Below are 25,597 nucleotides of genomic sequence, written 5' to 3'. Positions count from 1 at the left end.
TGATAAACAGGAGCACGCTACAGGGGTTCAAAGAAGCTTTGGATAGGTACTTGGAAGACAAAGGGATTGAGGGGTACAGATAAGAGTAGAGATAGATTATAGGGATGGGATTAGAGGTAAGTTACAAAATTAATCAGGGACCACTGTTCAGGCACTAGGCCTGATGGGCCACCGCGGGAGCGGACCGCTGAGCAAGATGGACCTCTGGTCTGACTCAGCGGGGGCAACTTCTTATGTTCTTATTACATTACATTAGAGACTTCTATTCCGCCTGTACCTTGCAGTTCTAAGCGGATTACAATTGAAGATGGCTGGACATTTCCAGGAAGTTACAAATTTTAGGGAAAGATACATAGAGAGGCTAGGATAAGAGATGGGGTTAGATACATAGTGGAGGCTAAGAGGGTGAATTTTAAGGAAGTGGAGGCTAAGAGAGTAAATTTAAGGAAGGGGGGACATTTGAGGAAACTTGTAGGGAGGGAGGAGATTAGGGTTGGTTACATGGTGGAGTATGCAGGGAAGGGGATGTTATGGAGGAGGGGGGGATAGGTGGACAAGATAGTTTCTTTGAATAACAGAGTTTTGATTTCTTTTCGAAAAGATTTAAAGTCACATGTGGTTGTCAACAGAATAGAGATGGAGGGGTCTAGCTTCTCCGCCTGCGTTGCTAGGAGGCCATCATACATCTTCTTGCGATGAATACCCTTGAGTGGTGGGTAGGAGAATGGGATCTGTGTTCTCCTTAGCCTGGGTGTGAAGTTTCGGTTTAGGCGATTGTTCAGGTAGGTGGGCGCAATTCCATTTATTGCCTTGAATAATAAACAGTAGAATTTGAATTGAATTCGGGCTCGTATTGGTAGCCAGTGTGAGTCTAGGAAGGCATTGGTGATATGGTCAAATTTTCCAAGAGAATAGATCAATCTTATCTTGGCAAACATCGATTTTCATTTTTTGACAGAAATTAAATGGAAACATAGAGAACGACTGCAGGTGGTGGATGATGAAATGCGTGTTTGCTTGTCGACTATTGAGTCGCATTTTGAGTTCATTTGCCCTCAAAAACAAGCACATCCATCGCATTGGTTAGCAATTCTATGCTATCTACTTTAGTTTCACCGTTGTTACAATTACCCATATATAGTTTAAAGAACTGCGGTGACAGCTCCGACGCTCATACAATTCCTATGAGTGTCCGAGCTGTTACTGTCACTAAAAATGCTAGTGCGGCTTTGTATAGGAAGGGGTCCATTTTTTGTTGGTTTTGCAATTTTATAATTTCATTTATAAAGTGCTGTGGAAAACATTTGCTCCGTTTAATGTGCTGGAGCTATAAAAGTTTGCGCGACCTTGCCCAAGACCTCCCCCCCCACCAATCTGCCTCTCCCTTTGACAGGTTTCACGTGTGGGATCGTGCTTGCGCTACAGTTTCTCTCTGTCTTCGGAATGACCGTTGCTTGTCTATTGTTTCTGAATCTCTTCCGTCTGCCCTGGCCATTGTCTGTTTCCCGATTATGATTTCGACTGCTGATTATGAACTGTTCCTGACTTGATGGCGTCGAAATTTGCCACCTCCAACCACTGTCCTGATCTTCGTTCCTATACTTCTCCATCCTCCTGTTATCTCCATAAAAACCTCCATAAAAAACCCCCACATACCTTGGCTCTTGCCAGTGGCGTAGCAAGGGTAAGAGGCGCCTGGAGAGGTGGCACCCCTCTCCCACCCTCTTCCCCACCCCTCTGCCCCACGTGCGCTTCCTTTCTTGGTCCCCATACATTTTTCATTTCTCTGACATGAGCATTCCCGCGTCGGTGTCCACTCACTCCTTGATGTCACTTCCTGGGCGCGGGACCAGAAATGACATCAGAGAGAGAGCGCTGATGATGATGCGGGCAGCGATGTTGTTCGCGCCGGACTACTTCCTGTGGTCTGTGTTTCTACCGGATATTCAATGCCAGGGCAGTATCCGGCCATCAGCATTGAATTTCCGGGTTAAAGCTAGCCGCTCTGGACGTAGCTGGCCAAGCCAATATTCATCAACTGGCTGTCTGACTGAGGCCTACTGCTTTTTAGGCAGGTCTGTCTGGCTGCTTACTTTAGCCGATAATCCGATGAATATTTGGTGGTGAACAGCTATGCTGCGTGACACACCCAGTCACCAGCCAATCCGCTGAATGGAATATTCAGCGGGAGATAGCTGGCAATCTTCTGCTGAATATTTGCTGTTATCAGGCTTAGCTTAGCTGACCGGGATCCATTCCCGACTGGCTGAGTGCCCCTGAATATTGGGCGGAAGCAGTGGTGTGTGGTCAGGGTTTTCAGGGGATTCACCCCATTCCCTAAAGCAGGGGTCCCCAAAGTCCCTTCTTGAGGACCGAATCCAGTCGGGTTTTCAGGATTTCCCCAATGAGATCTATGTGCATGCACTGCTTTCAATGCGTATTCATTGGGGAAACCCTGAAAACCCGACTGGATTCGGCCCTCAAGGAGGGACTTTGGGGACCCCTACCCTAAAGGCTCTGACGGCACTGCTCTGAATTTGATTGGTTGAGCAGACAACAGGCAGATGCTGCTCAGCCAATGAAATTCAGATTAGTACTGTCAGGGCCTTCAGGGGGTTCAGAGAATCCCCAGCCCAACATATTCATTGGGGAAATCCTGAAAACCCGACTGGATTCAGCCCTCAAGGAGGGACTTTGGGGACCCCTACCCTACTCTGACGGCACTGCTCTGAATTTGATTGGTTGAGCAGACAACAGGCAGATGCTGCTCAGCCAATGAAATTCAGATTAGTACTGTCAGGGCCTTCAGGGGGTTCAGAGAATCCCCAGCCCAACAGTCCTGCATTTTTTCCTCCCCCCCCCCCCACCCCCCACCCCCCGTTGTTCACTTTTTGTTTGACTGCTTGAGCAGGCTGCCTAAGCAACAAGTCAAAATACATCAAGCAAAAAGTAAAACAAAAAAGCAGGGCTGTAGAGTCAGGGATTCACTGAATCCCCTGAAAGCCCTCACTGCACACCACTGGGCAGAAGGGGCCTGACTTCGGGCCCACTCTTTTTGCACTGCTGTGGCCAGGAATGTGCAATGTTCTCAGCAGCAGCAATGCAAACTTTAGTGCACCATACAAAGTCATTCACCTATGCTTAGGGTTACTAGACATCTGGGAAAACCCCGACATGTCCTCTTTTTAGAGGGCTTTGTCCGGGTTTTGGAAAGCCCCAATGAGCTCCGGCCACCTCTGGAGGGCCTCTGAGCATGCGCGGTTGATGTCATCCGCATTTGTGCATGCCTGAGGCCCTCCAGACGCAGCCAGAGCTCATTGGGGGAGAAGACGAGGCTTTGAGGAGGCGGGACTGGAGGGACGGAATGGGGCGTGGCCATGCGTCCGGGTTTGTGAGGCTCCAAATATGGCAACCCTACCCGGGCTACCACAGGCTGCAGGGCAGCTTAGTAACTACCCCTGCGGTTCAGGTCTGGATTGTTAAACCAGCAGAAACGGCAATTATTTCAAGTTTAATTATAGAAACGTTTAAGGAAATGTTTCTGCAAACCGATGAGAAACATCACATGGACTGTGTCTTCTGCAAGAGCCGAACATGGTTGGGTAGAGCAGTGATATTCTGGTCCGCTGGTCACGCTGAAAAGGCTGGGCTGCACCCAAAATTAGAGACTGCAGTAAGTCTAAAAAAAACAACAACATAAAAACTGCAGATCTTGTTAGGAACCTTGCAAAAAATCTAAGTGTGTCAAAGACCCTGACTCGGCAAGATTGCCCCGCTGGGGATCTGAGAGCTGCCAGGTGCCAACTGTGTGCTGCAGGGCAAACAGGTCTCATCCAGCGCTTTTGATTTTCTAATGAGGTTAGTGCAGGTGAAAAATGCTGGCAACTAAAATTCTTTCTTTATCCAGAGAACTGGTACAGTCTGGGCAACGGCAGGGCAAGTCGAAGAAAAGACCCCCTCCCCAAAAAAAAATTTGCACAGACTGGTGTACCGTGGGTGCGTAAATATAAGATAAGCCAGCACACTACCCGGACCCTTGTCCACGCTCTCGTAACCTCACGCTTCGATGACTGCGATCCACTCCTAGCTGGTCTCCCGCAGTGTCGCCTCTCCCCCCTTGCAATCTGTGCAAAACTCTGCTGGGCGACTCATCTTCTGCCGACCTCGCTACGCTCAAGTCACTCCTCTCCTGTCACTTCACTGGCTCCCTGTCCGCCTTCCCATACAGTTCCAGGGTTCATTCTGCTGCCCCTCAATATCTCTCCTCGCTTCTCTCTCATACACCTCCCAGAGAACTCTGTTCCTCAGATGAGCTGCTCTTAACTGTACCCTTCTCCTCCACTGCCAATTCCAGATTTCATCCCTATGCCTGGAATAAATTACCTGAATTTGTCCGTCCAGCCTCTTCCCTTACCTTGTTAAAAGCAGACGGAAAACCCACCTTTTTTGATAAAGCCGTCAATCCATAACTCCTGTACAGCGCTGTGTACGTCTGGTAGCGCTATAGAAATAATTCATAGTAGTAGTGGTAGTGTGAAGAGTTTCAGTCTTTGGGAAGCAGAGCTGAGATTGTGATGTCATAATGCCTCATTCCACCAATAGGAGCCAACCTCATCAGTGATGTCACAATGGCTTGATTGTCCTGTACTCCCCTCTGCCCTCCAATCCAGTCAGCAGATTAACCATTTCCCTTAACTGTATCCATGACATCCTGTTTGTCTGTCTTGCCTGTTTAGATTGTAAGCTCTTTCGAGCAGGGACTGTTTTCTTCTTCTTTGTGACTCATTGCAGTACAGGTTACCAGAGATTTTCAACCTTTGTTATCTCACAGCACACTTACACAGTGGTAAAATTGTCAAGGCACAGTCCCACACGTGGCCCAACATTTTCCTTCTTCTCCCCTACTCGCATCCCCCACACATAGTCCAGCATTTTACCTTCTCCCTGCCCTCCCCAAATAATCCAGCATTTACCTTCTCTTTCCCTCACCCCTGCAAATGGTCCTGCATCTCTCCCTCCTGTCCTTTCTCCAGCCAGAGACTAGGCTTCTCCTCTTGTCTGCCGTGTCCCCCCTCCCCCAATGCATCTTTTCAAATTTTCTTGTTGGCAGTAGAGAGCAACGATTCACAGAGCCTGCTCGCACCAACCCCATTTATGAGGAAGCAGAAAGTTATGTCGGAGAGAATGCTCTGGAGATGGCGTGAGCAGGCTGCATGAATCGCTGCTCATTGCCGCCGACTGCTAGACACAAAACATCTTCCTTTGCTCTGGCACTGATTGAGCTGGCCCAACTCCCGCAGCCCACCAGTTGAAAAATGCTGTCAGGTTATGCTGGTATTCTGTAATTGAAGCTGTGAGCCCAGACTCTTACAGAAAAGGCTTTCAGCCTGAGCCCAACTGGATGGACACATACTATTTTTCCTGCCCCACTCCCCACAACCCCAAATTCATTAAATACTTGAGCTGGTGGGGATCCCTAGCTGGTGCCTGATTAACTCATGCATACTCCAGCATGGAAGATGTAATAGGTCAATTTGACAAATTTAACAGTGGCAAATCGCCTGGACCGGATGGTATACTTCCCAGAGTGCTGACAGAATTGAAAAATGAACTTACAGGCTATTATTAGTAATTTGTAATTTTTCATTTAAATCCATCATAGTACCAAAAGGCTGGAGGTTGGCCAACGAGACACAGATTTTTTAAAAGGGTTCCAGGGGTGATCTAAGAAAATATAGACTAGTGAGTCTGACGCTGGTGCAGGGCAAAATGGTAGAGACTATTATAAAGAACAAAATGACAGAACATATACATAAGGATGGGCGGGTCTAAGAGGTCCGGATTTTCCAATTGGAAAATCTGATAATCCTATGTCTTTCTAACCTGTAAGGAGTTTATCTGGGTTTTCGGATCAGGGCTATGTCTGGGAGGGCTTCTGATTATGCCTAGAGGCCCTCCTATTCACAGCCGTCAGCTTATGAGGTTTGTGTGGGGGGCAGGGCTGGAGAGGAACAGGGCATTACTGGGGGCGGAGCCACGTGTCCAGGTTTTTACTTCGTGCATAGCAGCAGTCACTGAGAATCCTATGCAAACACATTACAAGGAGTTCATTGGTATTATTTGTTAATTTATTTTTAGTATTTATATATCACTTATAGCCTAAGTGGTTTACATTCAGGTACTCAAGCATTTTTTTGTATCTGTCCTGGTGGGCTCACACTCTATCCAATGTACCTGGGGCAATGGGGGGATTAGGTGACTTGCCTGGGGTCACAAGGAGTAGTGTGAGATTTGAACCCACAACCTCAGGATGCTGAGGCTGTAGCTCTAAAAACTGTACCACTCACTCCCCACTATTAAAATAAGCACTCAATGTAATGCACAGCAGGGTCCGCCCACCTTTCAGCGGTCAAAATTTTCTGGCAGGTCTGGAGCTATTGGTACCTTGAACCTGGAGCTGTTTGTGTGCGTTTGTGTCCCATGCTTAATAGCTGCGTTCTGACTATAGGTGTGGGACACACACAAAACCCGCACAACAGCTGTGCCCAAAAAACGCAAGAAACTCCGGTGATCACAGCCCTGCTCTGTACTGAGCCTGCGCAGTTCCTCCCCCTTTCACTGCAGTACTCAGCGCAAATAATTTGCATGCCGTTTGTGCTGAGTTTTGCGGGGAAAATGTAACTCGCTGCCAACTCAGAGTTTTCCAGCAGGTTGCCGGAACTCTATGCGTCCGGCCCTAGGTGATTTCTGCCATTTTTTTTGTCTTGTCTGTGTGCCTCAACCATAGTCTGTTCTTCTAAGTCATGCGTTCACGATGCGCAATTTCACCTAGGTGTGGTTGCATCCATTGTAACCCATATTCCCATTCACGCAGCTGTGTTCGCTGATTCATGGACCGGCCCAAAAAACCCCACATTTTTGCTTTCACTTTCAGTCATGCTATGCTTCCACATATGACCCCCAAGAGGTACATAATCGAAGCAGAAATACGTCTAAAAACCCGCCTAAATCGGCACTTGGACGATCAAAAAGACAAGTCGTCGAAGTGTTGATAATCGAAACGGGTTTTAGACGTATGTAAAAACAGCTTAGGCCTTTTTAGTGCTGTTGTACGCCCAGAGTAAAAGGTGCGTTTTTGAAGGAGTGGTTAGGGCGGGAGGAAGGCGGGATGTGGGCCGACCTAGGCATAGTTCAACGAAACTTCCTAGACGGAACTTATATGTTGTGACTTAGGCGATCTAAAAACAGGTCTAAGTGCCCAGAAGGTATTAAAAGTGACCAGATAAGCACTGTAGACACAAAGTACAGACCCCCCCCCCCCACACACACACACTCCCCCAGTGATCACTGACCCCCTCACACCGCCATAAAAATAAGAATAACAACGTACATACCTGTCTCCAGAACATCAGCCTGGGGGGTGGACTAGTGAACCATGGAGAGGAGGACCCAGGCCCATAAGCCACTCTAACTACCATATATATGATGGAACATGTGCGTCCACCAAAACCCCCAAACCCTACTGTACTGCCATACAGGTGGCACCTGCAGCCATAAGGGCTGTTGGGGTGGTAGACAGGTATAGTGGGTTTTGGGGTGTTTTGGGGGGGCTTACCATGACCTATAAGGGAGTTGTGGTGAGATGTTTATGTGGCACCCTTTTTAGTGAAGTTCACAGCAGTACCCTGTAACTTGCATCATCTCTTTGCTGGCCCCTCCCATGTCCAAAAGGTCTTGTTCTAGGCAGTTTTGACTTGGACGATTTTTTGGACGAGAATGGGGTATAAAGATAGACGACTTAGCAGTCTGGACGATCAAATGGCTGGATGTACAAGTAGACAATTCTCGGGGAAAAAAAATACATTTTGGACCTATTTTTCGAGAATGGACTTTAGACGTTTCCGACATTGGCCGACTAGCGACTTAGGCCCAAAACGGACTTAGACATTCTTTTTTATTATGCCCCTCCAAATGTCCAGAGAGTGAATTGCAGGTATTCCAAGCACTGTCCCACGCAGGAACCTAACCCTCTTTCCCCAATATTCACTTTCCGCAGTTTTGAGGCGCAACGTGTACTGCTGAAACCTAACCTCTATTTTTCCCGTAGACTCATTTCATTATTCACGATTTCACGGCTTGCGAACATTTTCGGGAACCGTACTAGCGCGAATAATGAGAACGGACAGTAGATTGTAAGCTCTATTGAGCAGGGGGTGTCTCTGCTTTATACATTTCTTCAGCTCTGCATTGGTCTATGAATGCTATGCTGCAAGTTGCCAAGAGTATCTGGTTATCAGGCATACTTTAAACACTGAAGTAAACATACAGAGATATGTTTAATAGTAAAAAACCCCGTTAACCCATCAATCCCGTTAACCTACGAAGCCATAATTTGTGGTACCATATTGCATATTAAGCCTTCTTTAGATAGATATAAAAGCCGGATCTTCTTGATTATGATCGGAATAGCCATCCAGATGATTACCAGGAACTGGAAGAGTTATGACAGACTGAATTACACGTTTTGGTGGGCAAATATTTGTTCCACGTATAAATATGAGAGAATGACTGCGGAGTTTTTGGGAGTCTAGTATGATATAGAGAATGACACGGTGACAAAATTCATCACCGTTCCCGTCCCCGCGGGAAATAATCCCATGTCATTTTCTATTATCTATTTCAACCTCGGTCCTTCTACACCAGCATTCTTCAAAGCAAAGCTTGCAGCCATTCATACTCTGATTCTTATGTGAGCCAAGGATAATGAAGCCATTGTGACATCACTGATGTGATTGGCTCTTAGGCACTGGTGGAATGAGGCATTATGACATCACAATATCTGCTCTGGATACCAGAGACTGTCATTCTTCAGTGTCTGTTTCAACCTCAATCCTTCTACACCAGCATTCTTCAAAGCAAAGCTTGAGGGTCAGTGGTTGTGCTCAATTATACTCTGATTCTTCCCTCTCTCCTTAAGGAATGACCTGAAGATGGTTTCCCGCGGGGACGGGAACGGTGATGAATTTTGTCACCGTGTCATTCTCTAGTATGATATTCAATAAGGTGTGGAACCCATTGACTGCAGGAGGGTGGGGTGGGGGAGGGGGAAGGTATTTGGCATTGCTAAAGATATTTATCTATAACAATAATATATGCATATGCAGTGTAATAGTTATGTGAGGAAGGGAGGGAGAAAAGGATTGGTAATGTATTAATTTTGTGTATTTTAAGTGCGTTATGTATAATGCTCATGTTTAATATATGTATGTATTTATAGACTCCTGAGGCAGGCCTTTTGTCCGAAACGTGTACATGTCGAGTCATTGAATCATTGAGTCGTTGTATGGACCATTGTGATATTGGAGGAATAAAGATCTTCACAATACCAGATGAGTTGGAGGACACTTTTTTAGTGCACATCATTCTGATCTGGATAGTTCCATTTTGTTTCTTTGTTTTTAATATATTTGTATTGCACTGTCAAAATGTGAAAATCAATAAAGAATTTAAAAAAAAAAATTAGTACTTATATCCAGTTATACTGTGGCATTGCATATTTTGCAGATGAGACAATTAAGGGGCCCTTTTACTAAGGGGTCCTTATATCAAGCTGCACTAGCGGGGTTAGTGCGTTGGACATTTCGTCATGCGCTAACCCCCGCGGCCGGCTAAAAAACTAACGCCTGCTCAATGCAGGCGTTAGCGGCTAGCATGGCAGGTGGTTTAACGTACAGTATTACGCATGTTAAACCCCCTACCGCAGCTTGATAAAAGGACCCCTAAGTTTCCAAGTTTATTGGTTTTTGATATACCGTTTATCTAAGATTGGCGAAACGGTTTACAATACGCTTCATAATATATAACTTAAAATAAACACAAAATTAAAAGCATTGTATAATGAGATATAAAAAAAAAGAGAGAAGGGGGTTATAAGACAGATACAACGCACATGAATAATAGGGCGGAACACCAGGGAGTTAAATTACATCGAGATGAAAATAAAATAAAGGGGGGAGAAGGGGGAGGGGGAGATAGAAGAGGGGAGGGAGTCGCTGCTTAGGAAGCGTTTTGGGTTCTCTGCTAAAATGTTTATGCATATCTAGGGTTGCCAGATTTTCCAATCGGAAAATCCAGACCCCCCTAGACCCACTCCCCAGGCCCGCCCAGTTCCACTCATCCCCACCCTGTAATGCCCTAATCTTATCCCCAGTCCCGCCCCCGTTGCCTGCTCTTTTTGGGCAGGGAGGAAATCCGCACATAAGAACATAAGAATTGCCAATGCTGAGTCAGACCAGTGGTCCATGATGCCCAGCGGTCCGCTCACGCGGTGATGTCATCGCATGGCAAAGGAGGAAATGTCCGGGGGAATCCGGATGTCTGGTAACCCTATGCATATCAGAAGAAGAAAAAAAAAAAGGTTTCAAGTGTTGAAGGCATCCTTGAAGGGAAATGTCTTAACTTTGGATCAGAATTTGTCTTTAGATGATTCTGATTTAATATGTAAGGGTAGGGAGTGGTGAAACTGAATAAATCACGGACTGATGGCATTACTAATAGGTGATGGTTGTTGGATCGGAGCGTTAATGTGTGAATTAATGTGCGCTGTTAGTGCGCTGTTAGTGCAATCGACCGGTAGATCACGAAGGCAACGCGAGTCAATCGCGTTGCCTTTCGCATTCTACTCGCTTCCCGACTCAGAAGCGCCGAGCCGACCAACTTCCCCCACCCATCAATTCTGATGTCGGAGAGGAAGTTCCAGGTCAGCCAATCGTTGCCTAGCTGGCCTAGAACTTCCTCTCCGACTTCAGAAATGACGTCGGGGAGAGGAAATCTGGTCGACCTGATGCTTCTGTGTGGGAAAGCAGGGAGAGCTTGGTGGTTTGGAGGCCTGTTCTCTGATGGCGGTGGCAGTGGTTTGGGAGCAGGCAGGGAGACAGAAAGAAGGGGGAGCAGGGAGACAGAAAGAAAGAAGGGAAAAAGAAAGAAAGAAATGGGACATGGAGAGAGATAGACAGAAAGAAAGAGGGGCAGGGAGACAGAAAGAAAGGGGGGACAGGAAGACCGAAAGAAAGAAGGCATGGAGAGAGAAAGACAGACAGGAAGAAAGGGGGGCAGGGAGACAAAAAGAAAGAAAGTGGAGGGGGGGCAGGGAGAGAGGAAGAAAAAGTTGGCGGAGGGAATGAGGTCTGGAAGCATACAGCAGGCTGAAAGAAGGGAAGAAATATTGGATGCACAGTCAGAAGAAGAAAGTGCAACCAGAGACTCATGAAATCACCAGACAACAAAGGTAGGAAAAATGATTTTATTTTCAATTTAGTGATCAAAATGTGTCCATTTTGAGAATTTATATCTGCTGTCTATATTTTGCACTATGGCCCCCTTTTACTAAACTGCAATAGTGTTTATTAGCGCAGGCAGCCTATGAGCATCAAGAGCAGCACAGGGCTTTCAGCGCAGCTCCCTGCGCTAAAAACTGCTATCGCGGTTTAGTAAAAAGGGAGGGGGTATATTTGTCTATTTTTGTATAGCTGTTCCTGAGGTGTCATTGCATAAAGTCATCTGCTTTGACCTCTTTGAAAACCCGCGGAATATAAATGATAATTAACATTTTCTCTGCGTACAGTGTGCTTTGTGTTTTTAAAAATTGCATTGTTGGTAGATCATTTTGACTTGGTCATTTTAAAAATAGCTCGCAAGCCTGGGCACCCCTGTGTTAGAGCATGAAAAAGGGCAGCCAGTACGTGCTAATTCACACCCAATTGCATGCTATGTTAGGGGGCAGGAACTGAGTGGGTTATGGGAGGAGAACAGGCGTGGACTGCATGTTGCAGCCTGGGTATGGTACTTACTGAGTGCTGTCATTTGTACAGTTAATGCAGGTACTCCATGTAAATTGCAGATTATCTTAGCATGTAATAAAGAGTTTTTATTTATCCAGTACAGTGGTATCTCGGTTTACAAGTGCACCGGTTTGTGAGTGTTTTGCAAGACGAGCAAAACATTCGCAAAATCGGTGCCTCGGAAACCGAGCGTGCCTCGATTTGCGAGCGCCCCCCCCCCCCCCCCGTGAACCGGCACCCTCCCCCCTGCGATCCGGCACCCCCCTGCCGCCATCGGGCACCCCCCCCCCACCGCGACTTGAGGTCCCCCCAACCCACCCAAACCCTCTTCTTACTTTAGTGTAGCCTCCGCACCGGCACCGGCACCAGCATGTCCTGTGCGTTGGTGCCGGTGCCCGAAGATCTGCCTCCTGTGCTGGGCTTTGCTTGAGCATGTGCGCATGCTCTGAGAGTGCACGTTCTCTCGAGAGGCTATACTAAAGTAAGAAGAGAGTTCGGGTGGGTTGGGGGGACCTCAGGTCGCGGCGGGGGGGTGCCCGATAGCTGCGGGGGGGGGGGGGTGCCCGATGGCAGCGGGGGGGTGCCAGATCGCAGGGAGGAGGGTGCTAGTTCGCGGGGGGGGGGTCTTTGGGGGGAGCAATTCTGGTTCTCGTGGGGGGGGGGAGGGGAGTAGCTCTGCTGGCCTCGGACGTGGGAACATATCAAAGCGAGTTTCCATTATTTCCTATGGGGAAACTCGCTTTGATAAACTAGCATTTTGGATTACGAGCATGCTCCTGGAACGGATTATGCTCGTAATCCAAGGTACCATTGTATTTGTACATTTTTTAAAAACCTGCTGAAATATTTTGATGTTGCAGGTCCCTTGAGTTCTATTTTCCTCCTGGGGAGATTGAGTTAATAGGAATAATAAACGCTCAACAGAAGGGCCCTTTCCAAAAGTTAGAAACCAGCTGCAGATACGGTTACCCCAGAACTTGTCAAATTTTCAGTCCATCTTTTGCCTGCTTCATTCCAGTGGATTCCGCAGGACTCTTTTGCAGGGGCTTCAAAGTCATGCAGTGACCAGCTTTTGCCAGGCAGGGGGCAGTAGAGACTCGTTTTATTGTCTATCTTAATGGCACACTGACTTCAGATTATTACATTTTTGAAGCAAGGAGTGAAGTTAAAAAGGAAGGCAGAGGCAGAGAAGTGCAAAAGGAAGAAGGGAGAAGAGAGGGAAGGGAGGAGGAGGAAGGACAGGCAGACTGTCAGGAGTCAGTAGTTGATGGCAAGACGCTGAGAATGTAAGTGAATGGATGATCAAATAAACTCATTATTAAACTGTTAACAAAGCTTTTCATCAGCTAGATGGAGAGTTGCAGCTTTAGCGACTGCTCTCATTAGAACAACATGTCACTGGAGATAGGCTGAGTCACTCCAGATTAACCCTGTGAAATCTGCAGCCCTACGATGTTTGGAGGAGCTGTGACCAGGTCTGCATAGATGCAGTGGGGCTACAGCCAGGATTGCTGTGGCCTGTCTCTCATGACCCTGATCTCTCGACAGTGACCCTATGTGGCAGCCTTTCCGCACATAGGACCACCAAGATTCAGTCAGCTTAAGCTGAAGTCTTCGCAGATTTTGCAGAGAAGAAGTCCGCAGCCTGTCAGTGATCTTATCTGTACAAACACCATGGTAAACTGTGGAGGCACTGAGATACATACAGTCAAAAACCAAAAAGAAGGCAAAGGGGGAGAGACAGATGTACACAGATCAGGTTCGCTTCTACACCCATGTCTGAAAGACAGATGATGTAAGAAAATAGGCAACTGAATCTTTGGGAAGGTTGCACCAAAACCGGAAAGAAATGGAAGTTTCTATCTGCGGCTTATAAACAGTTGTACGGAATATTGTCCTTTTTTATACTTTAATAAAAAGATATAGATATGAAATAATACGTGTTCGAGGCTTGTGCAGATGAGGACGGAGCTTAGGCATTGGTGGAATGAGGCATTATGACATCACAATCTGAGCTCTAGAATGTTGCTATTTAGGATTTTAAAGTGTTTGAGGCTTGTGCAGATGAGGACAGAGCTCAGGCATTGGTGGAATGAGGCATTATGACATCACAATCTGAACTCTAGAATGTTGCTACTTAGGATTCTAAAGTGTTTGAGGCTTGGGCAGGTGAGGACACAGTCCGTGGGGATGGGAACAGAGCTTGCGGGGATGAAGATGGAGCCTGCGGTGATGAAGACAGTGCCCGCGGGCAGTGGCATATCGAGGGTGAGAGGCACCCAGAACAGTGATCCCCCCTGCTGCACACATGCCCCTTCCTTTCCCCCATACCTCCAGTTGTTCACTGCCATGAGCAACAAGAACTTCGATGTGCTCCTCGTGACCTCGTGAAGTTGTTGTTTGCGGTGGCAAACTAGAGCAGGGGTGTCCAATGTCGGTCCTCGAGGGCCGCAGTCCAGTCGGATTTTCAGGATTTCCCCAATGAATATACATGAGGTCTATTTGCATGCACTGCTTTCATTGTATGCTAATAGATCTCATGCATATTCATTGGGGAAATCCTGAAAACCCGACTGGATTGCGGCCCTCGAGGACCGACATTGGACACCCCTGAATTAGAGGTATGGGGTACAGAATGACATGGGGACAAATTTTCCCCCATCCCCGCAGGAACTCTTTCCCCTGTCCCCGTGAGTTATTTTCCTGTCCCTGCCCTATTCCTGCAAGCTCCATCCTCATCTGCACAAGCCTCAAACACTTTAAAATCACAAGTAGAAACATTCTAGAGCTCAGATTGTGATGTCATAAAGCCTCATTCCACCAATGCCTAAGCTCCGTCCTCATCTGCACAAGCCTCAAACACTTTAAAATCACAAGTAGCAACATTCTAGAGCTCAGATTGTGATGTCATAAAGCCTCATTCCACCAATGCCTAAGCTCCGTCCTCATCTGCACAAGCCTCAAACACTTTAAAATCATAAGTGTTCGAGGCTTGTGCGGTTAGGGCATAGCTTACCGGAATGGGGCAGGGACACGGACAGTGAGAAAACTCAGAAGGATGGGACGGGAAAATTGAGTTCCTGCGGGGACATGGAAAAATGTGTCCCATGCCATTCTCTAGTATGAGGGAAGGGGAGTGTTTGTATGGCAAGGGGAGGAGTGGGACGAGGCGGGGCAGTGAAGAGAAGGGGTATCGGTGTCCCTACCAACATGATGCCTGGCAGCAGTGAAGCAACTGGCTGAAGAGGATAAGGAAAAAGCCTCGTGTAGACTTGAATTGTCTTTGACTTTGACTTTGTCTTTGTTATCCATTTATTGGTGTTGTTGATTGAGTGGGAAACAATTTTACCACCTAATGATATAGGATAATTTCTTATATTATTGCTACAGGGCAAAAAAACAAAATACATAAACTATTCTTACTATAAAAAAGTAATAAAACACTGGAAACGTATGAAAACAATACAAAATGATTGTAAAGATGACAGAAAAAAATATGAAACATAAAAGCACCTTTCTACAAAAATATACAGCATGATGAAATCCTTTGCTATAAAAGACTGGAAAATCTATCTTCTTTACTAAGGTTTCCTTAAGCTATGGATTATATTTGAATACTCTTAAAATGTCTCTATTATCACAGTCAATTTGTATAAATTGACTCTCTTCAGATAAATAATAATGGGACCAGTATGATGTCTGTTACCCCTTCGGTGTGAGAGTCATAATGTGTGGTATGATCTTCTGTTTGGAGATTTGTTAGAAGCTAATTGCAGAGTCATTTAATTAACCCACAAATTATGATTGAAAATGTTAGGAGGCTACTGTCCCTGCTGTGGAGACCTTACCAAAAACGAACATGTCATTTCTATTTCTGACCTTGAGAGGTGTTCCCTCGTCAATCTCGGCTGGATGTCGCCCACACATGCTTGTTGAAGGCCCTCCAGACGCGGAGCTTGGGGCTTTCCAAAACCCGGACAAACTGCAGGTTTTGGAAAGTCCATCCGGGAACCCGGACAGTCCTCTATAAAGAGGACAGGTCCATGTTTCCCCAGACATCTGGTAACCCTAGTTCAGAGGGAATAGGGACTGCTACCAATATGCTTCAGCAAAGCCTATTTTTGGAATTTGGGGACAACTCTTTGCAAATATGATTTTGCTATTGCTACAGCAATTGCAATTACAGATTTCTGTCACTTCTAATCCAGAAAAAGCCTCTGAATAGGAGTTGTAGGCTAACTTCCTTTCTGGGTTTGGAGGGCACAGTTCCACTCAGAGGCTCCCAATACTCAGTGGCATTTATCTGGATAGCCTCTGTGACGGGTCAGGAGGGTGTAGTTAGAAGAGCTAAGAACCTTGTTTGAATAAGAAAGGGGGGATGAAAGAAATGGGATTTCCTTGTAAGGAACAGAAGAGACTACCACTCCCATAAAGCCTTGGAGCTAAGGCAGGAAATTCTCAGAGCTCTGAAAGGAGGAGCTTGTCAGCCTAGCATTGCTAGCAGTCAGCATTTTCGGTTGGCCTAACCAATGTCAGCAAAGGCCTATGGGAGATCATATCATTCATATCTGACCTTAGGGCCTTAGATTGTCCCAGACAGGCTAAATTACATCAGTGCTTAAAGGTAAGAAAGGACCTTGGTACAGCCAAGAGGTGCAAAGATGTACTAAAGACAGCTAAGATATGTTAATGTCTGGTGCTTAAGATAGACAGCTTAAGATATACAGTAAGCCCAGTTGCATGTTCTAGCACAGTTAGTTAGGGTAATCAGAAACCATAGTCAGAGGGATACTGGAAATTGTCCCTCTATTCTTCTCCACCCCACTCACCTTATCCACCATTGTTTCAAGCAGTTTACAAAAGATAGGGGTACTTAACTTCAATAGTTTCTATATTTAGAATAAGATTCCGGTAGGGGAGGGACAGTAGGGTGGGCAGACTTGATGAGCCGTGGCCCTTATCTGCCGTCTATTTCTATGTTTCTATGAAACCTATAAAAGCCCCCTCTCTGCAACACCCCCCTCTCTCGCTCTCTCTGGAACCCGAAGCTTGGAACATCACCCCCCCTCCCCCTCTATATATATATTCAGGAAGCTGTCTTTTCTCTCTCATTCACAAGAGCACAGAAGCAGTCTCTGAATCCACTCTGTATTTGTAAAGCTTATGTCTATTTCTGTCTGTCCATTTGAAACCCAGTAAAGCTTATGTATCCTTCTAAAGATTGCCTTTCTGTAATATTAAGCCTATTTCTACATTATATTCTTTATGTAATCACTTCTGGCTGTGCTTGTCATTTGATTTCACTTCCTAATGAGAATCTTCTACGAGGGTAGTGAACCCGGGACCTGGCGGATTGTAAGGCCGCTTCAACCTTACCCCTCCAAACCTTACATTTGGGGGGCTAAACCTTACAGAGGTTAACCTAGGAAAGTTCTAGCGCCAAGCTGGAAGGACAAATGGGAGGTATGTTCCTGAAGGAATGGAGCAGGGAAGTCTGCAACCCAAAAGGGATTAGGCACACATTAGGAAAGAAAAAAGGGTAGAGTCCCTGTCTCAAGGAGGAGTAAGACCTACAATCCTAATTGGGAAGAAGAAAAATAGTTCACAGATAGGAAGACAGCTAATGAGAGGGGAGGAGTTAGAGACTAGAAAGCCTAAAAAGAGTTCCCTGGAAGCAGAGCAGTCAAAAGAAGGCGTGGAATATGGCCTGAGATGCTCCCTTCTAGGAGGGCCATTGGACTGGAGAGAAGGCACATGATACTTACTAGTAACTGAAGGAACTGTTCTTGAACTGGATAACCAATAAAGTTATTTTGGTATTTTTCTTTTGATTGAGAAAACAGCCAGGAGTTATGTACTTTTGTACTATCCAGGGGAGGAGGCTGAATGCTCTAATCTTTATTGAAAAGAAACATCCTTTTTGAGATTTAAAAGGAGAAGTAGAACCCCCCCTCCCCCCAATTTCCCTCAGAGAGGATATTTTCTGGATGCTAAAGAAAATCTAGATTGATAATTTTCATGTTTGGGTAACAATTTGCCCTTTTACCTTGTTCCTCTTCCAAGTGTGAGAGAGTGGCAAAGTGCTAAAGATTAAATATATTGTGGCATAGGCATCAGAACGGGGGAGGCCATAGGGTTCCACGGCCTCCCCCAAATTTGGCAGTCGAAAGTTGATGGTCGCTCTCCCAGCCTTGTACTTTATATCTTTGGGGCAACCGCCGCGCAGCGTCAACGAACAGGCCTACTTCAGAACCCTTCATTCTACTTCCGGGGGCAGGCCTGCTCGTTGACTGCATGGCGGCTGCCCTGAAGATTTAAAGTACAACACCAGGAGGATGTAGGGGGTGGAGTCGTGAGCTAGTGACGGGCTGTGCCGCAGGATTCCGCTGGGGCTAAGGCGGAGCTCCTGGGCCCCCGCCAAACCAAACTGCGTGCCACTGCCCAATTATTGTGGTACTCAGTAATAGAGTTTAGTAGTAGTATTTTTGTGAATACAAACTTTAATCTGTTTTCTAAGTCACTTTGTGTCGTATCAGGAGACCAAACCATTAAAAGGAGATATGATCCCTATGGAAGTCCAAAGGGAAAGACGGAGAAAGGAGAAGAGGTAGGCCAAAATAGATTCCAATAATAATAATCTAAAAAAAAGTTATTACAACAAGACAGAGCAGCGAGTTATGGCTGATGACAATGAGGGAACGCTCTGAGCAGGCTTCTTGTGGCCTGCTGGGGGTCTTCCCTCTGCTGCGTCACTGATGACACGGCAAGAGAGAAGCGGGAGCAGGCCACAAAAAAATCTCGTGGTGGGGGTTGGTCGGGTCTGGAGGTGCTGCACAGGGGGATAGGAGGGAGGGATGGAAAGCTGCTGAACAGGGGGGTGGGGTAGGGAGAGAGGAGAAAGGAAGAATTGTTAGACATGGGGTGGAGGAAAGGAAGGGAGTGCAACAAATAGGTAGAAAGGGGTGAGAGGGAGAAATCCTGTATATGGTGGAGGGGAGGGAGACATGCAAGGAGAAGAGGGAACGAGAAATGTTGGACATAGGTTGAATGACAGGGAGAGATGGTCATGGGGAGAGCAAAAGAAATGTTGCAGATGATAATGGAGGGGAGGAAGGAAGAGATGCTGCATGGAGGGCAATAGAGAGGTTTGACCCAGGGAGAGAGAGAAAGAATAGAGATGATAGTGGAAAGAGATGTTGGATATGGCAGTGGAAGGGAAGGCACAGAGATGGAAGACAGATGGTGAGCATGGAGAAAGAAGAAAATGTCAAATGGGCAGGAGACCCTGGTGAGAAAGTTAACAGATGACAAACAGAAACCAGAGCCTGGGACCAACATGATTTGAACAATAAATTAACCAGACAACAAAAGGTAGAAAAAAAATCATTTTATTTTCTATTTTTGTGATTACAGTATGTCAGATTTGACATGTGTTTCTTGCCAGAGCTGGTGTTAGACAGCAAGTGTGAGCTAGGACCTAAAAGAGACAGGAAAAGTCTTTTTTGCTTATTTTATTTACATCTCAGCGCCTGTGTGGGGTTGGGGAGGTTTTGTGGGCAGGGCCAGGGAAGAGGCAGAATAGGAGTGGGGGCCGTGGCCACATTTTTGCAGCCCGAAAAGTGGTAACCCTAAGTGAGAATGTTATGTCATGTGCGGAAACAGGGATATATTACTCAATTTCTGAAGCGTGAACCTTGGCTGCCTATCCAATTTCATATTCAGTTTAACAAACACATACATTTCTCTACACTGGCTCTTCTTCCTATCTGTCCTTTTACGCCCTACACGATGGCTGCCGTTTTATTCGACCAGTGCGATATGCACACTTCAATTCCATAAGAACATAAGAGTTGCCATACTGGGACAGACCAAAGGTCCATTAAGCTCAGCATCCTGTTTCCAACAGTGGCAACCCAGGTCACAAGTACCTGGCAAGATCCCAAGGAGAAAATCAGATTTTATGCTGCTTATCTTAGGAATAAGCAGTGGATTTTCCTAAGTCCATCTTAATAAAGGCTTATGAACTTTTAAGAAAGTATCGAAACCTTTTTTAAACCCTGCTAAGCTAACTGCTTTCACCACATTATGTGGCAAAGAATTCCAGAGTTTAATTACAAGAGAGTGCACTTTTTTGTGCTGCACCCTGTCTTTGGGATTCAATGCCATTAAAACCTTTGTAGTGAGCCCCGTCGTTTTTTGAAATTTAGAGCAGCCCTCAAAACCCACATGTTCCACAAAGACCTTTGATGGCTGATGCAGCAGCGGCTGACCTGGGAGACATCAAAGTCTGCGCAATACTTAATGTAACACTTCATCTGTAAATCTCATGTTTTATCTTTCTTTGCATTTTCTCCTCTTTCATTTCATGGCATTCTTTTCCTTGGCCTTTGCTACATGTTGAGGAAAAGCTGAAAAAATACCAACCATACGCCGTAAACTATACCATTGCAGAGGTGTCTAGCCCTGGCTAGTGGTGCTAGGAAGGTATAAACTGGGCTCCTGACTTCTCATAATTAAGCAGTACAGTCGGGCGTTAAGATTATAAAATTAAGCATCACTATTTATGAGATTCAACAATTATTCTCTGGTGTATTTGCATAATTATGAATAGAATCAAATATGCAAGGAATGATTTTTATGGGTTTTACTGAAAATCAGTCCTCCCTTCTTCTGTATCCTAACCCCCTCCCATTCACGCCGCACTGCCCTTTGTCAAACCGTTCTCCAACCAGTGACAGCTAACGTTAATGTCGGCAAAACTTACTGCTACGGAAGAAAAGAGGCAGACGGGGAAAGAAGGAAGAAGAAAAATCTCCTGGAAAGGGGAAGGCAAGAGAGGAATGAGATGTGAAAGAAGGAACAGGAGATAGAATGCAAGAAGTAGAAACAGCAGCAGTTGCAACCGTGGGACAAGGCATTGAATTTCCAGGATTGCCGTGAACCGCAGGAGATTGCCGGTGATCTCCCACGGTCTCAATATGAGCCTGTTTGGCCATATTCTATAAACGGTGCCTTAATTAGATGCCAGGAGGCACCTAAGTTAAGAGGGAAATGCTGTTTAATATGGTACTTTATAAAAAAGAGGCCTATATTATTTTGCCTGTGATGATCAAATAATGAATTACCTTCTGGAATTTCCCACTCCCCCCAGTTATTAAGGTACTAGACAGCCCTAATGATGTGGACTAGATCAGTAATAATATTTTATTTTATTTTATTGATGTACCAAAAATTTTGTTTTGCGTTGTATATAACAAGTTGAAATAAAGAAATAATTATTAAAAAAATAAAACGGTACTTTAAAAAATTTCAAGGCACCTTCGGGCACCTGTAAAAATGGTACTGGAATTATGGCTAATGCCACTGTAGTTTTGGCTAACACTGGAAGAGGTGTTAGGTGCTTGTACTGTAAATGTGGAGTTACAAATCTGGAGAAACCTCAATGTAGTATAAAGATGAAAGTGAGGTTGTGCAAGCCTTAGCAAAACAATAACTTCACCTCACTGAGTATGAAGAGAAAATCTTGTAAATAATGTGGTTAAAACTCTATTTAGAGATATACCACTTTGTGGTATATCTCTAAATAGAGTTTTAACCACATTATTTACAGGCTGAGGGGGGCGGGGCTAGGGGGCGTGGTGTGGGCATAGAGGGGCGGGGATGGGTGGAACTGGGCGGGCCTGAGGGCGGGTCTATGGGCCCAGATTTGTAACCCTTAGCAAAACAATAACTTCACCTCACTGAGTATGAAGAGAAAATCTTGTAAATAATGTGGTTAAAACTCTATTTAGAGATATACCACTTTGTGGTATATCTCTAAATAGAGTTTTAACCACATTATTTACAGGCTGAGGGGGGCGGGGCTAGGGGGCGTGGTGTGGGCGTAGCGGGGCGGGGATGGGTGGAACTGGGCGGGCCTGAGGGCGGGTCTATGGGTCCAGATTTGTAACCCTTAGCAAAACAATAACTTCACCTCACTGAGTATGAAGAGAAAATCTTGTAAATAATGTGGTTAAAACTCTATTTAGAGATATACCACTTTGTGGTATATCTCTAAATAGAGTTTTAACCACATTATTTACAGGCTGAGGGGGGTGGGGCTAGGGGGCGTGGTGTGGGCGTAGCGGGGTGGGGATGGGTGGAAGTGGGCGGGCCTGAGGGCAGGTCTATGGGTCCAGATTTGTAACCCTTAGTAAAACAATAACTTCATCTCACTGAGTATGAAGAGAAAATCTTGTAAATAATGTGGTATATACCACAAAGTGGTATATCTCTAAATAGAGTTTTAACCACATTATTTACAAGATTTTCTCTTCATACTCAGTGAGGTGAAGTTATTGTTTTGCTAAGGGTTACAAATCTGGACCCATAGACCCGCCCTCAGACCCGCCCAGTTCCACCCATCCCGCCCCGCTACGCCCACACCACGCCCCCTAGCCCCTCCCCCCTCAGCCTGTTCATTTCGGTCATGCGCGGATGCCCCTGCCAACGCAATCTGCTTTTCAAAACCCGAACAAAGTGCTGGGTTTTGAAAAGCCGTCCGGATGCCCGGACATGCCCTCTATGAAGAGGACATGTCCAGGTGAATCCAGCCATCCGGTGACTCTAGATAAGTGTCTCTGGAGGCGCACTTGATGTCTAATGTAGACGCCAGAGATGTAGTTCTCCAAAACACTTGCCTACGTGTCTGACGCCTACCTTTGCCGGAGATGTGATTCTCTACCCGGTATCGCTTCGTGATTGACACATGATTGGCGGCCGATGATAATGGCGCTGTTTAGGGAATCCGGGCCTATGCGCCTAAATTTAGGAGCTCAGTTTTTAATTTTTGAATACCAGACTTGACTCTCTGAAGAAAAAGTGAAACAAAAGAAAAGCCGGTGTTTACCGAGGATCAACATTGTGAGAGTGAATCTTGACAGGACCGGAGCTGAAATTAATAAAACAACTTTGTGAGAATTCTCTAAGTGAGCACTGCGAGAGATGAACGGTAAGCCAAAGGTCATAGAAAGCATCGTCAGCCCTTAAGTCAGAGAAAAGGTGATAAAGGGAGCTCCTTTTCGATAAGATATATTACTTCTTGTGTCACCAAATTATAGAAGCTGTCTCAGGTACTGCACAGACATCCCTGTTATACTTGGTGTGTAATTGGAAGGAATCCCTTTCTCCATATTTCTCTCATTCTCTCAGAAAAGTGAGGCTCGTAGAGTTAATTTAATTCGCTCATGTGTTCCAAGAAGGGCAAAATTAAACAGCTGTGTGTGTTGTGGGTCTAACAAGAAATCGATTTTGTGCTAGTCCGGAAAGGTCCTCCAGCGCCATCCCTATGGTTGTTATCAACATGTCTAGCCATCTGATTGTAGGTCGCCCTCTTGGCCTGGTTCCTTCGATCTTGGGAGGGGCCTGAGGAGTCTGAGCAAATCAGGGCCTTCCAGATATCCACTTATGTAAAGGGTTCCCATAATCATCATGCAAACCTTACCTTAACCCTAGATACCAAGTGAATCTTTTAAGTGTAGTGGGGGGGGGGGGGTCCCCCTCAAAAAAGGTTACTTTGTAACCCTCAAAAAAGACAAAATAGTATCCAATTGTCGGAGCGCATTTGACGAGTCACCAGGAGTTAGGTGTACAGATTATAGAATACTAGGAGTTATGCACCTAACTGCTTACAGTAACATGGAAACACACTAGATCTGACATCACAAATGAAACTATAGATAAACTCTCACATACTATGATAGAAATCGAAAAATGGACCACCAACTTCAAACTAAAACTAAACACAGAGAAAACAAAAATCTTCTTGGCAAGCCCCAACGACAAAATAACGAAACCATCGTTAAAAATAAACGGCCATGAATACCCAATCTCCAAAACCATAAAAATACTGGGTATCACTCTAGATACTCACCTAACCATGGCTGACCACACAAACCTACTGGTGAAGAAATGCTTTTACACGATGTGGAAGCTAAGGACTATTAAAAAATACTTTGACACAACATCCTTTAGGTTACTGGTGCAGTCGCTGATCCTATCTACCTTGGATTACTGCAACATCACCTACCTGGGTATCCCCAAAAAAACAGTACAAAAATTAAGATTAGTGCAAAACACTGCAGTTCGCTTGATCTTCGGACTGAGAAAAAAAGACCACATTAGCCCCTATTACAAAAAATTGCACTGGCTTCCAGTGGAGGCACGAATACTGTTCAAATTTGCATGTATCTGTTTCAAACAAGTCTGGGGCCTAGCACCTTCCTACCTGCAAACACACTTCACTCTACACAACCCCACACGTACCACCAGAAACAAAAACATATTTTCATACCCAAAGATCACAGGCTGCCAATACAAATCCTTCCTAGACAGGACTTTCATGTTCCAAGCAAACAGACAGCAATCCTGGCTGGGAAACCACATAAATAAAGCCAGACAGACCTACAACACATTCCGAAAATCAATTAAAACCGCTCTATTTGACAAATTCCGTGCCTAATTAGATGACCTCTCTCACATATTCTTCCCTTTATTAACCCAACGTATAATTTCTTTCTCTCATGTATTCCTTCCCGATGCTTCCCTAATTATTATGTAACTTCCTTCTTCTTGCATTGTGTAATTCGCTGATTGTCCAGCCTTCTTTCTATGTGAACCGCCTAGAAGTCAGTTAGACTATGGCGGTATAGAAAAATAAAGTTGTTATTATTATTATAAGTGCTAACAGGCGTGAAACTGCGGACTCGCGCCAATATTCTATAATAGTATTTTTGTATGAAACTGCTGTCGTAGAATTTGGCTTTAGCGTTCGTCTTTCCAGCGCCTACACTTCCATGCTCAATTCTTGAATCTACCCCAGGGGTAAAATTGTGCGCACAAAATGATAGAAATAAGGGTTAAACTCCAGTTGATGAGGAAAACAATCCAGTCTAAGGAAAAATTTTCATTCTTTGGGACCTCTTCCAAAGACTAGCATCAGTCAGGAATAAATAAATAAGTGACTTTTGTTGTTAAGTTTGTGAAGTTACGTCAATTTCTGTCTGTTCTGCTTCTTATGCGCAATTAATACCGTAAGAATTGCCGCTGTTGGGTCAGACCAGTGGTCCATCGTGCCCAGCAGTCCACTCACGCGGCGGCCTTCTGGTCAGAGACCAGCACCCTAACTGAGACTAGCCCTACCAGCACACGTTCTTGTTCAGCAGGAACTTGTCTAACTTTGTCTTGAGTCCCTGGAGGGTGTTTCCCCCTATGACAGACTCCAGAAGAGCGTTCCAGTTTTCTACCACTCTCTGGGTGAAGAAGAACTTCCTTACGTTTGTACAGAATCTATCCCCTTTGAACTTTAAAGAGTGCCCTCTCGTTCTCCCTACCTTGGAGAGGGTGAACAACATGTCCTTATCTACTAAGTCTATTCCCTTCAGTACCTTGAATGTTTCGATTATGTCCCCTCTCAATCTCCTCTGTTCGAGGGAGAATAGGCCCAGTTTCTCTAATCTCTCACTGTACGGCAACTCCTCCAGCCCTTTAACCATTTTAGTTGCTCTTTTCTGGACCCTTTCGAGAAGTACCGTGTCCTTCCTCATGTACGGCGACCAATGCTGGACGCAGTACTCCAGGTGAGGGCGCACCATGGCCCGGTACAGTGGCATGATAATCCACCCTTCCCTCACTACCCAGAGGATTATAGAGTGTACCCCACTCGCTGCCAGCCTTGGATCCTCACACTCCCTCAATATCCACTTCTTGCTTTCTCTTTT

Source organism: Geotrypetes seraphini, chromosome 9 (genome assembly GCF_902459505.1).
Source record: "Geotrypetes seraphini chromosome 9, aGeoSer1.1, whole genome shotgun sequence".
Lineage (NCBI taxonomy): Eukaryota > Metazoa > Chordata > Amphibia > Gymnophiona > Dermophiidae > Geotrypetes > Geotrypetes seraphini.
The sequence above is the reverse complement of the archived record's forward strand: the minus strand, read 5'-3'. Positions refer to the sequence as shown.